Source organism: Ornithodoros turicata, chromosome 2 (assembly GCF_037126465.1).
Source record: "Ornithodoros turicata isolate Travis chromosome 2, ASM3712646v1, whole genome shotgun sequence".
NCBI classification, from domain to species: Eukaryota; Metazoa; Arthropoda; class Arachnida; order Ixodida; family Argasidae; genus Ornithodoros; species Ornithodoros turicata.
In genome coordinates this window covers 133,667,081-133,681,212 of record NC_088202.1, presented here as the reverse complement: position 1 = coordinate 133,681,212, position 14,132 = coordinate 133,667,081, and the positions used below count along the sequence as shown (strand labels likewise).

General features: G+C 45.6%; 1 long non-coding RNA gene and 1 pseudogene across 1 annotated transcript; both read right to left on the bottom strand.

The window, feature by feature from the left end:
* Positions 1 to 350: 350 nt before the first annotated feature.
* On the bottom strand, positions 351 to 1,588 carry LOC135384085 (uncharacterized). The gene is made up of 3 exons (XR_010420239.1): positions 1,375 to 1,588; positions 642 to 764; positions 351 to 525 (listed from the first exon to the last, which is right to left on the bottom strand). It is a non-coding gene; the product is annotated as an uncharacterized LOC135384085 (long non-coding RNA).
* Positions 1,589 to 12,186: 10,598 nt separating this feature from the next.
* LOC135386449 (uncharacterized) lies at positions 12,187 to 13,279 on the bottom strand (annotated as a pseudogene).
* Between the last annotated feature and the right edge of the window lie 853 nt (positions 13,280 to 14,132).

Sequence of the window (14,132 nt, the reverse complement as noted above, 5' to 3'; positions counted from 1 at the left end):
TGCCCGTAGTCTTCCGTTACGGCTCTGATGGTAGACGGCGAATGTACAGGAATGCACCCGTAACTGAGAAAAACGGTGCTGAGTCTGTTGTGAACTGCCAACGGCTACCACTCAGTAAATAGTACTTCATCACCGAAGTGCCGTTTGGGCAAGGTACTGCTATATATCAGTAAGTATAGGAAACTGTACTCGTGATGTGCCTCTTCATTACGGCAGCAATTCACTAATTATAATGACGGGGCGCTGTCCAGTAATGAAACGATGATTCCGCTTTAAAACAGGGATAAATGCTGTCGGCCATGATGCTAGCTGGTTTCCTGTTGTTTTCCTTTACAGTCCTCATAATCAATGCGAGATGTCCAGAGATTTTGTTTCATTGTTAATTGTTCAATTCTCATGTTTTGTGTGTCCAGAGAGGATAGCTTTTCAATAATAACCCTTTATTTTGGAAATTACTGGAAAGACTACAAATAACTTGTGCATGACTTTGGTGGCGGAACATTTGACCGCTATGTATCACATGAGCTGAAAAGAAAAGAAAGTATTACTGAGCCTCCTTAGTCATAATACTTCCACAACAAATTAAATTATTTGATGAATAAAGAAATGTAATATGCTCGTAGGAAGCATTTACAACTTACATGTTCCCACTTCTTGCTATATTCATCTGCTGCCCTCACTGCCTCACGCATTTATGTATGTAGCCCTCTTGATTTTTTTATGGCTGCTGGCTCCCTTCGTTCTCAATGATACCAACCAGGTGCCTAAAATCACAACCAATTAATAAAATTTCCTTATGAGTATTCAAAATAATTGCATGAAATATTCTTAGTTTCACATGGTGTAATGATCAGGACAAACACTCCATTTCTCTACCAACTATTCCAAATAAGTTTATGAAGAACACTACACGTCCACCACTGCAAGTGGCACAACAAATTTCTGAGCACATAGATAGGATTTTTTTTTTCATCCGTGAAACATGCTTATCAGCATAGTTCAGCATGGCAGAGACACCACCATATGTGAAGCATATGAATGTCTCTGAAAGGTTAGCAGTTGATATGGCCTCTGCTATACGCATGTGTTACATCCCCTGCTGTATTTACTGCAGTATGTATCGTACCAGCCGAGTAAATATGTAGTATAATATAAGGAGGGTTCTCGCTATACAGACCCGCAGATAATCTAAGCTAGAGCAATATCTAAACTTCCAAACCAGTTTTTTGTTACTCTACTACATCACGTGAGTTTCAAAATGCTATATTTTACCAGTATGTGGTATGCTCTCCTACAACATTTCAATGCATGTCACAACATTTTTTTTTATCTGCTGTACTCTATCCAGGTAAGCCATGCAAACAGCAAATATACCTGTGAATAAATATCAGGAGTGCCTCCCACCTTCAATGGATATGCAGGGCCATGACGCTGCCATGTGTGCCACTTCCTGTCGTTGAGAGGGAAGCAGAACATTGTCTGCTTCCAATACATCAAGTACTGTCTTGCTGAGGCTCTCCCAAGGGTAATAAATTCGTGAGAGCAGAGGCATTTGTGGGATTGGTGAAGGTGCACTCACACATGTTGACTGATCTAAACAGGAAAGCAAAACAAAAAATGGCACTTAAAGCCCCAAGCAAGAGGGCAAAGTGGCATCTGGAGATGTATGTACTATACTTTGTTTCCATAGTCCATTTTTAAGAATTAAAATGTCATCGAGGCATTTCTCAGCACCAGCAACCATACAGCGAAGTGATAACTCATCCACTAAATACACTTAGAAACAACTGACTGGTGTTACAAAGATTGTTAGAACAACAATGCAATTGAAGCTCATACAAGCATTATAAACACTATAACAAAAGTGGCATACCTGTATGTCGCCGTTCCTGACAAATTCGATGACCCACAGCAACTCTGATTAGCTCCTCAAGACATGTTACTGACACCAAGTTTTTCATTTTGTGATCTCTACTCCTGATCTTCAGAAACGTCTAGTAAAAAAAGAAAGAGAAAACGCAGCAGCATTGAGAAAGCTTTTAAAACCACACACATATATAGCAATCACTGTAGCACGCATAGGGAAATATATGTACCTCTCATATGGAACTTTCTGTGTCAGAAAACTAGAAGTTAGTAAGCGAAACCAGAAGTATTGTATATATTTGGCAAAAATTTGGTTAAACAGACTATATATACCTCCATAATCATGGTTGAGCAGTGATATTCGGGGGAGACAACAATAGAGTTTATTACTTCATAAGCTGAATATGGATGACTGTCCATTAATTCTGAGGGTCGCACACAACAATATTCACTTGTACCTGAGATTCAAGATGGTATAGCATGAGGTCTAGTAGGTTGGTGGCGTTATGCGAAAAACAAAAATTGGCATCACCTCCGGGCCAGTTTCCACAAAGATGTGTACCAGTTTCCCATAGCACAGGTTGTACTCGTCTCTGGAGACCACAAGATAGTGTCCTGTTGTATGTTGAGTCTCATGAATAGTGACTGTCGAAGCACACAAGAAGGGACTGTCAACTCACAGTGCACGATGCATATCTAATGAGGTGATGTTTTCAGCGTGCAATATGTCCTTCCTCACTGTCCACACTGCTGGCTGCAAGAAGTCAGAGAGCAAAACTTTTGACACAATACTTTTTGTGTTGAATGTGTTGGCATTTCGTCAGGATGACACCTGGAGGAATTGGTTCTATAGTTCTTAGAAGCAGCATTACGTCCCTCTATGGTGCAAGGAACACCACTTGCAAAATCTTCATGTGATAGCAGATGGTCGAAAAGAGCTCGACGAGATGAAAATTTCTGCAGGAACAAAGTGCACCCGTATATCACCTACCAAGAGAGTGCAAAAAAGGGATCCATTTATGTACAGCCTTCAGCTGTGCGAGCAGGAAACTGTTACTGGTGAAAATTTTGACGCCGCTTTGACTAGTAAAGGTACATTTGTCTGGAAAGACTGAAATGTGACCTCTTTGATGAATTGTAAACTGTAGAGGATTGCAATTTTGCAGACAGGAGGCCTTCCTATAGTGCAAATGCAACAGATTTCAATGGAAAGTATAACAGGCCATATCGGAATGATATCCACTTTGGAGATTGGGACACCTTCAAGTGAACCTTCCACAACAAAGGAATTCTGTGTACTCCAGCTCCAAGAGCGAAAATAGAGTCACAACATTTATCAATTTTTAGTGCGAGATCACAGTAAAACACAAATTATTTCAGTTGCCTCCCCCTGAATAACTGAAGGTTAGGCAACTCTTTACGTTTCTACTCATGATCCACACACAGTGACACACACAGACACTGCTCTCCTGCTGTTGCACACCGTTGCTGAAACGCGTCTGCAACGAAACAATTTTTTCAACCATGCATACAAGTGGTGCTTATTTGACTTGGTATAGTAGTGGAACAACGAAACAGAGTTTCAACTCACCTTTGCTTTGCGGGGGTACAGTCGGCCAAAGACCAAACACTAGATGCACTTCTAAACACTTAAAACTTCACGGAGCGCCTCATGCGTCTACGAGGAAAGAATTTCGCGGGCTTCCAGTTAGCGGCTCAGGTGACAATGCTGTGTTGCTCCGCGCTGCGCACTCGCTGACGGCGAGACGCCGGCGTCCTTGAGCCTGCCACATTCATCCGAGCAAAAAGTTACGCCCGAATATCGCGATATCAGTGTTGGATCGTTTAAAAACTGTAAATATGTGCTTCACTGAAGGCATGTATCGTCTTCCATATTTCTGCTAGTATAATCGTGACGTGGTCTGAACAAAATATTTCATTTTCAGCGATATTGCTCTACTCATTCCTGGAAAAGACGACGGGGTAGCAACGGTTCATGTGCCGCTACGGAATTGGAGCAGCAATGAAAAAGAGAAGCTCTGGTTCCGTGGGCGCCGTTCCGTAAATTTACAGTCTTTTTTAACAGTGCAGTTGATGTAACGACGATGTCGAGACGGTGTCGACGATCCTGGTGGGGGGCGCACGGGAGGCACAGGTCTCGGGAGTGCCTCAAGAGGAGGAGGAAGGGCAGTCTATGTATGCGGGCTTGAGACGATCCAAGCAGACGTGGTCTCTCCTGCCGTTGAGGGATAGGGTGAAGAATTTGGGGGACCGACTGAGAACTAAACGGGGGCCGGTGTGGGGTGGCTGAAGAGGTGTGCGCACTCCATCAACGCGGACGAAGACATGTGTACAAGTCTGAATATCTTGACTGACGTAGACCTTGAAGGACGGCTGCGTGCGGGATGGAGTCGAAAACTGCACGGAGGCGACTAACGTATAGGCACACGGGTCGGGGATATTGAGGTCCTTTGCCGGAGTGAGCAATTCACCGGGCAGTCGTAGAGTCGTACCAAAGACAAGCTCCATGGTAGTGTATTTCAGGTCGGCCTTGTAGACGGACCGGAGGCCGAGAAGAATTATGGGTAGGGCCTCAACCCAGGCGGAGGGGGGTTGGCGTGAGCTTTAATCGCAGTCTTCAGATGCCGGTGAAAGCGCTCGACGAGCCCGTTGGACGCCGGGTGATAAGCCGTAGTGTGTATTTGTCGCCAGCCGAGGAGAGCAGTTAGGGACACGAAGAGGGACGGCTCGCACTGGCGGCCTCTGTCAGTTTTGATGGTGGAGGGCACGCCAAAATGGGAAACTCAGGTGTACAGGAATGTGGTAGCAACGGTGGGCGCGGTGATATCTGGCATCAGGGAGGCCTCGGGCCAGCGAGTAAAACGGTAGACAACCGTGATTAGACAGCGGTGGCCTTGAGAGGGTGGCAATGGGCCGACCAGGACGAGATGAATTTTGTCAAACCGCGCGTCGGGCGGAAGGAAGGTGCTGATGGGAGTGTGCGTATGCCGACGAATTTTAGCCCGCTGGCAAGGCTGACAGCCGCGGGTCCAGTGCTTGACTTGTGCTTTCATACGAGGCCAGACGTAGCGCGATGAAATGAGTGTTTGGGTTGCGCAGATGCCGGGGTGAGCAAGGGTATGCAACGCGTCAAGAACTTCGCGGCGCTGAGCAGTTGGGACTAATGGTCGTGGCTGCCCGAGGGAAACATCGCAACTAGGATGTTTTTTTTTCTTTTTTTTAAATTCGTCACATGGATTACATAGCTGCAGATCATAGTTGTATAAAAATGAAGGCTTACATTGTGAATCCTTTTTTTAAATTTTCTTCATATTTTTGAAAACATGTTGTATTTCAAAAAGCAGCAAGGAATGCCCAGAAATGTGTAACTGGATGTATATCTATTGGATTGTGCTCTTTTCCCCCCTGAAATTTCCTCGCCTGTTATTACTGAAGATTAGTACCGGAACTCCACACTTGCAGTAAATGCATAATACTATTTTGCATAACCACCGCACAGATGACTGGTTGCCTCTGTACATGTAACTACAATTTATGCCATCTGATTCAGTTCATATTCACGGGTTAGCACTTAGCCAGTAGGACTTTATGGCTTCAAAGCATTTGCAAGAAGTTAAGTGGCTAAAGTTTCGCTAAAAGCTGACATAGTTCCTAAACGGTGAAATGCAAAAGTGATACAAATTAAATTGGCAATGTACTTGAAGTACTTTGCCTAGTACTTTGTACTCTGGCTAGTATTTTGTACTCTACTTGAAGTACATTTGGGATTAGCTACTTTGCACTGAAATTGTAGTACTGATGATCACAGTACTTGGTACTATACTTTAAGTATAATTATGAGGTACTTTGCCCATCACTGCATCCATTGTTCGCCATTTTCATGAGGTGCATACTACTGCTGCTGCCATACTTAGTTCTTGAGTGAGGTTGGATGTCATCGTTTTGTCTTGTGTGTTCTGCGGGGGACAGTTAGCACCAGCAATCAACCATATGGGAAAACGCACTTGCAATGATGGTATTTGTCTGACTAAAGTGAAAACAACGTCGTTGTTTTCTTCTTTAGACTTTCATTCGGGAAATGAACGAAATACGACTGTTATTGACTTTAATGTTCAACGTCAACCGAAGAGCCCAAAAGTCATGATAGTCCTTCCTACATCCATTATCTTCCTGGCAGCTGTGTGAAGTTGATCGATGCCATTTGCCACGGGATCATCTCTGGAAGAGGAAATAAAAAAAATATTGCAGCTTGGTACAACACGTCACGGAGAATGCGTTCTTGGTGTTGATTGATGTATTGTGTGGATGTTGAGATGTGAACGATACCTAGCAAAAAGGTACTATATAAAAACGTCACCACAGTTATGTTTGCTCCATTGTGTGATCGGGACATGATGACAACACTCTACCTTGTCTTGCACCGATAAACGAAGACCGATGTTATTACAAAAAAGATATTAAATAAACTGGCGGTCTCTCAGCGGATGCAATGAGGCATGATGCGATAGAATTGCTGCTGATTCGCTGAACTCCCCAAAAAATAATCACTGAAGTTAAAATTGCACAGAATGATTTGCAGATAAACAGAAATGTAGGATAATGGGATTGGTTTGCTTTGCGTGCTGTTGACAGAGAGAATACTGAGCTATCACTACGTTTCAAGCCAGTAAATTACATGCATGTTTGTAATTTGACAGGAATAAATATTTTGGTTAACTTTAAATCTTGTGTTGCTTCTTCACGATCCGCACCGGTTCCCCAAATACAAAATATTGGCTTATGAGTGCTAAATGTAAAAATCCGTGGCTTGGCGTCGCGAGACAACTATGGAGTGCTAAAGTAAGCCACATCATCTGCACTTCCAACCTGTCAGCCAATCAACATATTGATTTCGCGAGCAAAGGCAGAATCGATCGTTGCGCGGTTCCTGATAGGAAGCATTTTGAGATCATTCACCAACTGCAATACAACTCACGCTGCATGGTGAGTGGCGCTCTCAACGAGCCAGCCGGTAAATGTAAATGCTGCGCCACGCGAGCCGCGCTCGGCTGTGTCGCGCATAGGCTGCTCCAGCTCCGTACCCGTGGCACAATCCACTGTCGCTCAGCGCTACTAGTGAACTTTCGCTCACTTCCCACAAAATGGCACATGAATCTTAGTACAGAAGTAAGTCAGCACAATGAAGTACCACAAGAATGCTATCGTAGAACAAACCATATCTTGTAAGAATTACGTTATGTTTCTGTTTTCCTCATTCTTCGGGTATTCTTGAACTATGACACTGACGTATAAGCACGCAGCGTGACTCATGTTTCTTGTACAGGAGAAATATAAAGCATTGCAGATGTACATACACGTAACCTGTACACTGTAACGCTTCCTCGAATAATGACCTCATCCCCGTCTATATTGCAACATAATTGCCATACTTGGTAAGTATTAGGAAACGTTATAAGCTCCCCCGCGTTATAATACTCACTTGTTTGCAGAAATGACATTTCTGAAACGGGCTCCGTGAACCTCAACAAGGACAAGCAATATGATGATACAAATACGGATGATGGTACCTGAAACAAAAACACAGCTTGCTTGTTTGAAGCTCCTATGGCCCTCCTTCTTGATGCTCGTGTGCAGTGCTAACGTGCGAATATCTCACATCACCGGGCCACCAGCTCGCTTGCAGAACTGGTCGCGCGTCCTTGCTTGTTCTCCATGCCACCAACCAGTGTCGCGCATGCGCCGTTTTTGTTGGGTTCGCTTTGGCTGCTCTAACGGACGTTCCTCGTCGCCGCGTGTAGTTCGTGTAATTTCGAGCGTTCCAGCAAGTCTAAAGCGTTTTAGAGCCTTTGTATTGTTGCCCTCACTTGATGCTGTCGTTCTTGCAACGCGTCTGACATTGCAACTGTCTGTAAGTGGAAGCGTACCTTCAAACCGCGAGCAGACCAGTCAGTCTCGTTTGAAATGTCAGAGTGAAGACGCTTCCCTGGATGTGAAGCCAAATCGCTCTTCGCCTTCAGGATTCTTGCCGTTTCAGGTGTGTAATTAATACAACTGTGAAGTAATATGTTCGACTGCGCCATGCATTCTCATTGTCCGATGTACTCTATTTGCAGGCGATCTCCACAATGACAGGGAGATAGAATGTTAGGTGAAATCAACTGTATGCTTTGTGCAGACGATATGTCATATGTCTCTACACTACTCTACATAGGTATCCTGTCATCCTGTTTTCTGGAACGATAATTCTTGCAGGTTGAGCGCGTATGACGCAGCGGCCTCCAGCAAGAGAAACGCAAGCACCGTGATCAATGTGGTGAGGCTCTTGCTCGACGTGACAACGCTTCGAAGTGCTTTTTCGGAAGACGGACAAGTTGAACCGGAAACGAGGACCAAGGTGTGCTCTTTTTCGTTGTTGTTCACCGTTCGATCATTACCAGTTTTGTGCCCCCGTGAGTTCAACGCTCAGGTATGTTGATGATAAATGGATATGCGTTGAAAGGTACGTACTTCGGAGTGGTGAATAAAATGCTTTGTTGCTGTTATCTTCTGTTTCGTGAGGGTTCTTGTCGGTACTCATCTACCGCAGGCATGAGGCGCTCTCTTTGCAGAACATTTCAGAAAACAAAGACTGCAGCATTTTCAAGATTGCAATAACCAGCATCAATGCAGCTCTCATGTCAACATCAGCATCAAGAGAACTGTGATGTTTTCATCAGCCAGGGCAGCTCTAATGTTAGCATCAGCCTGGACAGCTCTGATGTTAACATCATCATCAGAGCAGCTGTGATGTTAAAGGAGCATTAAAGTGGTATCTAACATGGCCCAAAACTGCTGTCATCTTGTAAAGCAGTATGTGAAAAGCATTCCCACAAAATATTTCTGTCCAAAGTTGTATGACCACGGTGCAATTAATTTGGAATATCGCTGCCGCGGTAACAGGCCGGAGCGCTCCAACTGCAGATCACACCCACTCTAGTGTGACGTTCGTGGTAGAGAGCCCCTCATTCGTTCGTAGGAAAAACCGTCTGCTACGAACATTGCTAGCTGCTTCTTGTTGACTTCTATTATTTATATGATTTATATCACGTTTTCTTTAAAAGAAGAAGCATATACGCAGTCTGAGAAAATAAGATCACGATGACAAGAGTAATATATCCGTGGCTTCTGTGCAATCTCAGAATTCACAGCAGCAGAAAGCTATTGCGAAGCCGTATTGTGGAAGCGGTATTGTGGCGCCACCTGTTAGCCACTGAACCAACTGCGCGGTGAAAACTGTCGGGCAGGCTGCACACTGTCGAGAAGCACGGGGTTTTTGCTGTACAAACGCAGTTAATTTCGGGCTGCACCACTCGTTCTTCGCGTGGTGCCTGCGGTCCCAAAAAATCATGGTTGTGTCGTTGACAGCCTTCAAACCCTCCGTTTCGGACATCACGAAGCCGGAGAACGCATGGCGTCTCCCAAACGGTAGCAGACGCTCCGGCCTGGGCGATGTTGCTCACCTCGATCATGTGATCCCAAGTCCAATGAGGAGCGTCCTCACCACTTGCGTCACATAGTGACGTGTGTGGTGGCGCTCATCACGTGCCTATCGTGAAGGCGAAGGAGGGTGTTTCGCGCGCGGGAGGTTCGGGGAGCTATTGCAGGCGTCCCAATTTAGCTACGGTTGCACTAATTGTGGGAAAACTGTTTTCGGCCGCCTAACATTCCAAACTGACCAAAAACAGAAAAAAAGTTGTGGGCCTCTATACTGCTCCTTTAACATCAGATCTGATGTGATCTGGGACACTGTCTTGATGCTAACATCAGCATCAGAGCGGCTCTGATGTTAACATCAGCTGGTGTTAGCATCAAGACAGTGTCCCAAATCACATCAGACCTGATGTCGCTTTTTTCAATAGGGACAGGATATCCGAGATGAACAAGGCCATGGCCTTGTTCATCTCGGATATCCTGTAACTCGTTCCCAACTTGCTGCCTGCAGAAAACTGACTCGTGTGAATACAGGGTTAAGGTAAGCAACTAATGCTGGTGGCGCCTCTCGGGTGCAATATTGATCGACCCTATAGGAAGCGAGGAGGGTCCAGACAGCGCTGTTGCGCCCCCTGCGTTCAGCGCCCTCAGCGGCGGTTTCGTCACTCCTGTCGGGAGAGATGAACTGGGGGACGTGTGGTGGGAGTATTCGGTTTCGAGTCCCTGTATTATATGAAAGCTCCCCCAATGACACAGTGTCAGATACTGGCTGGTTTTGCTATGCTTTACGACGTAGAAAGGTACTTGAGAGGTGGTAATTTGAGGAAAGGCAAGTTATTAGTTGACGCTGGACACGTGTATAACGTGCGAGAGGTCCATGAGGGCGACATTGAAGGGTGTTGTGTGCCACAGACAAGAATTAATGACCGCAGCCATCACGTGACACTTCATGTAAGTATAACATATTTCTGCACGCATGCAACATTCGCGACCTGAAGCCAGAATGTGCACGAACGAGTTTCGAAGTTTTAACCAGGCTTCAGTGTCGTTTGCCTACCATATGAATAAAATTAAGGATCAATCTCCACGTAGACCAGTGGACTCAGAAGCCTGCGCGGAGCGACATGTACCTGCAAGGCGGGAGCTGCTGGAAAGTGCAAACACGCTGCTGCTGTTGCACCCTACGTGCTGCAGGAAGAAGACAGTTCAACCAGGACAAGTAGAGCGCGACAATGGGGTATACCTGCCCGCTCGAAGCGAACGAAGTACCCCAAATTTGTTCGAGCATCTGCAGGCTTCGGTGAAGGTGAGTGACCACCATACAGATCTCTTATATAGTTTACTATGTCATTTGTCAATTGTGAAATAATGTTATGCACATAGTGGGACCCTGATAGCTGATCAGGACATGTTGTGTGTACCATAAGAGCATATGCAAGTGTAACCTTTTCCAGGGCTGCCCAGCAATGTTCGTGAGGTCCCACTAACCCACATTACGGACCATTTCGGCGGCATTGACTGCCCAATGGTAGCCATGTTAAGTGCCGAATGGACCAAAGCGCCGAATGTTTTGGGAGAAACAGATGCTGAAAGGAAGCATGGCAGAGCGAGATAGTATTCCGGTGTACAGTTGGGAGCTGTCTAGGCCAGCTTTTCCAAATTATGCAAGCAGTATAACTGTGAAAGGAGTGCTGCTCAAGAGCGATTCTCCTATTGACAAGGTTAGGCAGGTGGACAGAGCCTTCTACGCAGAGAAGGTGTCCGTCACCAAGGATGACATTCCTGCGATCTGTTCCGCGACAGCCGCAGACAGATCTGCATGGCTGAAAGCTCGTGAGTCCCGAATAACGGGAACCAAGGTATCGCAGTGATCTACACTCCCTTCTGTTAGCTTGTTATGCTCACAAGTGCTGTGTGAATTGTGGAACTTCCCATTATCTTTTCCTTTTATCACGCCTGTTGTAATGTTTCAGATGACTGATGCTTGTGTTTCCTACCTGCAGAGTCACCAGATCCTACGATGGACTCTGTATCCAGAGGAGCTCGCCGAAAAAATTGTACTTGCAGTGCCCGTCGGGACAACGCAATGGCCCATGGAACTGCCATGGAGCCCTTGGCAAGGCAGAAATTTGAAGATGTCTGTGGAGTTACGGTGACACAGCTTGGTCTGCTTGTAGACTTGGATGACCCATGGCTTGCATGCTCATCAGATGGGATCTTCAGGTAGGCTTTTACAGAGTTGATTTTGATCTCTTGTATCGACCCTTTGAACTTGGTTTGCAGGGATGACAGTGGTGAAGTTTGCCTCTTGGAAATAAAATGTCCGTATTCGAAGAGGAAGGGCAGTGTCCTTGACGACCCACAGCTCATATATCTTCAGGGGAAGCCGGACCACCGTTTAAGGGAATCGCACCAGTATTATACCCAGGTTCAAGTCACCCTGTATGTTCTCGGTCTCAAAAAGTGAATTTGTTTTTGTCAACTCTGAGACAGACTACCTAATCCTGGATGTCCTTCGCAACGACGAGTTTCTGGAATGCTGCATTCCACACTTGATAAAATTTTATTTTTCATATTTCTTGCCCACATTAGTGGATGACTGTAAGCAGTAGTCATGGCTTGTACTGCCATTCACTAATGAGCTGAGGATGTCTTATGACGAAAATTAAAAATATTGTTCCTAGAGCTGTCTCGCTGTCACTTGTGTGTACTGTAGCTGTAGTACAAGGCAGAGTATACAATATGCTGGAGAACCGTTGCTTTAATAATCCTTGAACTACAGTGCCTTACATTTGGGCTAGTCTTGTTCATGGGCTTGTTGCAAAACATCTACACTACTGGCACAGAAGCCTGGACCATTGGTGAACCCACAGCTTCACTACTCTTTTGAAATATGCCAGGTCTCAAGTTTGTTAAGACACATATGATGTGCATTATTTTGTCCATGTATTCTGTGCGGTCATGTGGTATCCTCCTGTCTAAAATGTCGAAGATCCGTAGCCTTTGGATTACCCTCTCAACGTGTATGAGTACAGCCGCTGTCTCGTAGGTTGCATCAACCTCAGCCTCGGTAAATTGTGGTTTGGTTGCAAATGAAGGCATTACTAGGGTAGCTTTTTGTTGCCCGACACCTGTCCGGATTCCAGGAAAGCCTTTATCAGCGTGCACAAGGTCCCCTGGCTCTAGCCGCGGCAGAAGCCCTGACTCTACAGTTACACTTGGGTCGCTGGCTCTTCCACCAAAGCCTGGTGAAAGAAATGTCACTAGTCCATTTGGTGCTATTCCAATGAGATACTTAATAGTATATGTGGCCTTGTAGTGAGAGTACCACATGTTCTGTGCTCTGACCCCGTCTGGCATTTCTACTTTCAACTCTGTGCAATCAATAATCAGTCGACAGTCCGGGTATAGATGACGAAAGTTTGGTGGCATAGTTGCTTTGATTGCAGCTCTGCTGGGCCAGAAAAGCCATGACTTTGTAGTGGCACAGAGGTGAAAAAGGACAGCCTTGAAAGCCTTAGCAGCAGCAGTTCTATGGACACCAAATAGAGCGCCAGGCATGAGAAGGGCAAGCCATGCTTCAGCTTCATCAGGAAAAGGAGGAGCTTGTCGTTAATGTGCAGCTCTTGGGCATGGCGACCTTTCTCTGGGAGGAGGCTCTGCAGAAGGGAGAGGACCTGCAGGCAAATAATGTAAATTATGTACTTGTAAGTGTATAATTTAATTGCGGCAGTGAAGTCATACCATCCTCATACTAGTTTACTGCTTTTCTTGCCTCCACAAATCGTTGACTTACCACTAATGTCACTCCAGTTAAATCCAACAGCCGCTGCTCATTATCCACAATGCTTTTATAGCCACCGATGTCAGTTTCTTGTAGGCTGGACCAGCACTCCGTGTCTCGTGCACTGCCTTTGGGCATAACGTTCCACAGTCAACTGTTGGAATGCTGCTGGCTTGAACTCCCATGCCATCACCGTTGCGAGTGCAGTAGAAAGTTAAGAGCCTCGAGCTTTCGACTGACTCATCCGTCATTGTAAAGGCCTATGAATCTGACACACTAGTAAGCATTCCTGTGAAATGCTAGGAATCACCATTCACAATATCTAATCCTACCTCCCTTGTTGGTGGTTCGTCTTCATGCATGCCACATCCTGCATAATATTCCACTACTGAGAGATCTTCAGTGTCAGAAGCGATGGGCTCACAGTTCTTATTGATGTGAGGTCCAGGTGCAGCAGATAGAACGTTACAGGCAATCCAGTCTCTACGCCGTTTTGACCTGCATCAGGTGAGCGGGATATGTTGAATACCATAAAGCATTCCCACTTTACCTGTACGGCTACGACGACATTCTAAAACACCAAGTGAGGCTGGCTGTTGTAATGTCGTTGCATTACTCAGTTGTTACAGATAACATGCCCAGTATTTATTAACTCTTCCGGTGGACCTCACTTGTGCACACGCGTACATACTAGAATTTAACACACGCTATTCCACAGGCAAGTTAAGCCTGCAGGCAAGTCGCGTAAATAGTGGTTTTGACACGCCATGCTTCTGAACCGCAGCCTGCTAATATTGATCAAGATTGCCACAACAGCGACAAAGAAAAGTCTACAACAGAGAGTAGGGCCTTTTCCCTTTCGTAGCGATCGGTGGTACGTATCGGTCTCTTCCTGTACGCTTCGGGGAAGGTTGACGGGTTGTAGGCAGGGTGTGTAGCATTGTCGGACTTTGCGCTGCCCACGAAGTGCTTGCTGCATATTCGAGAGTGC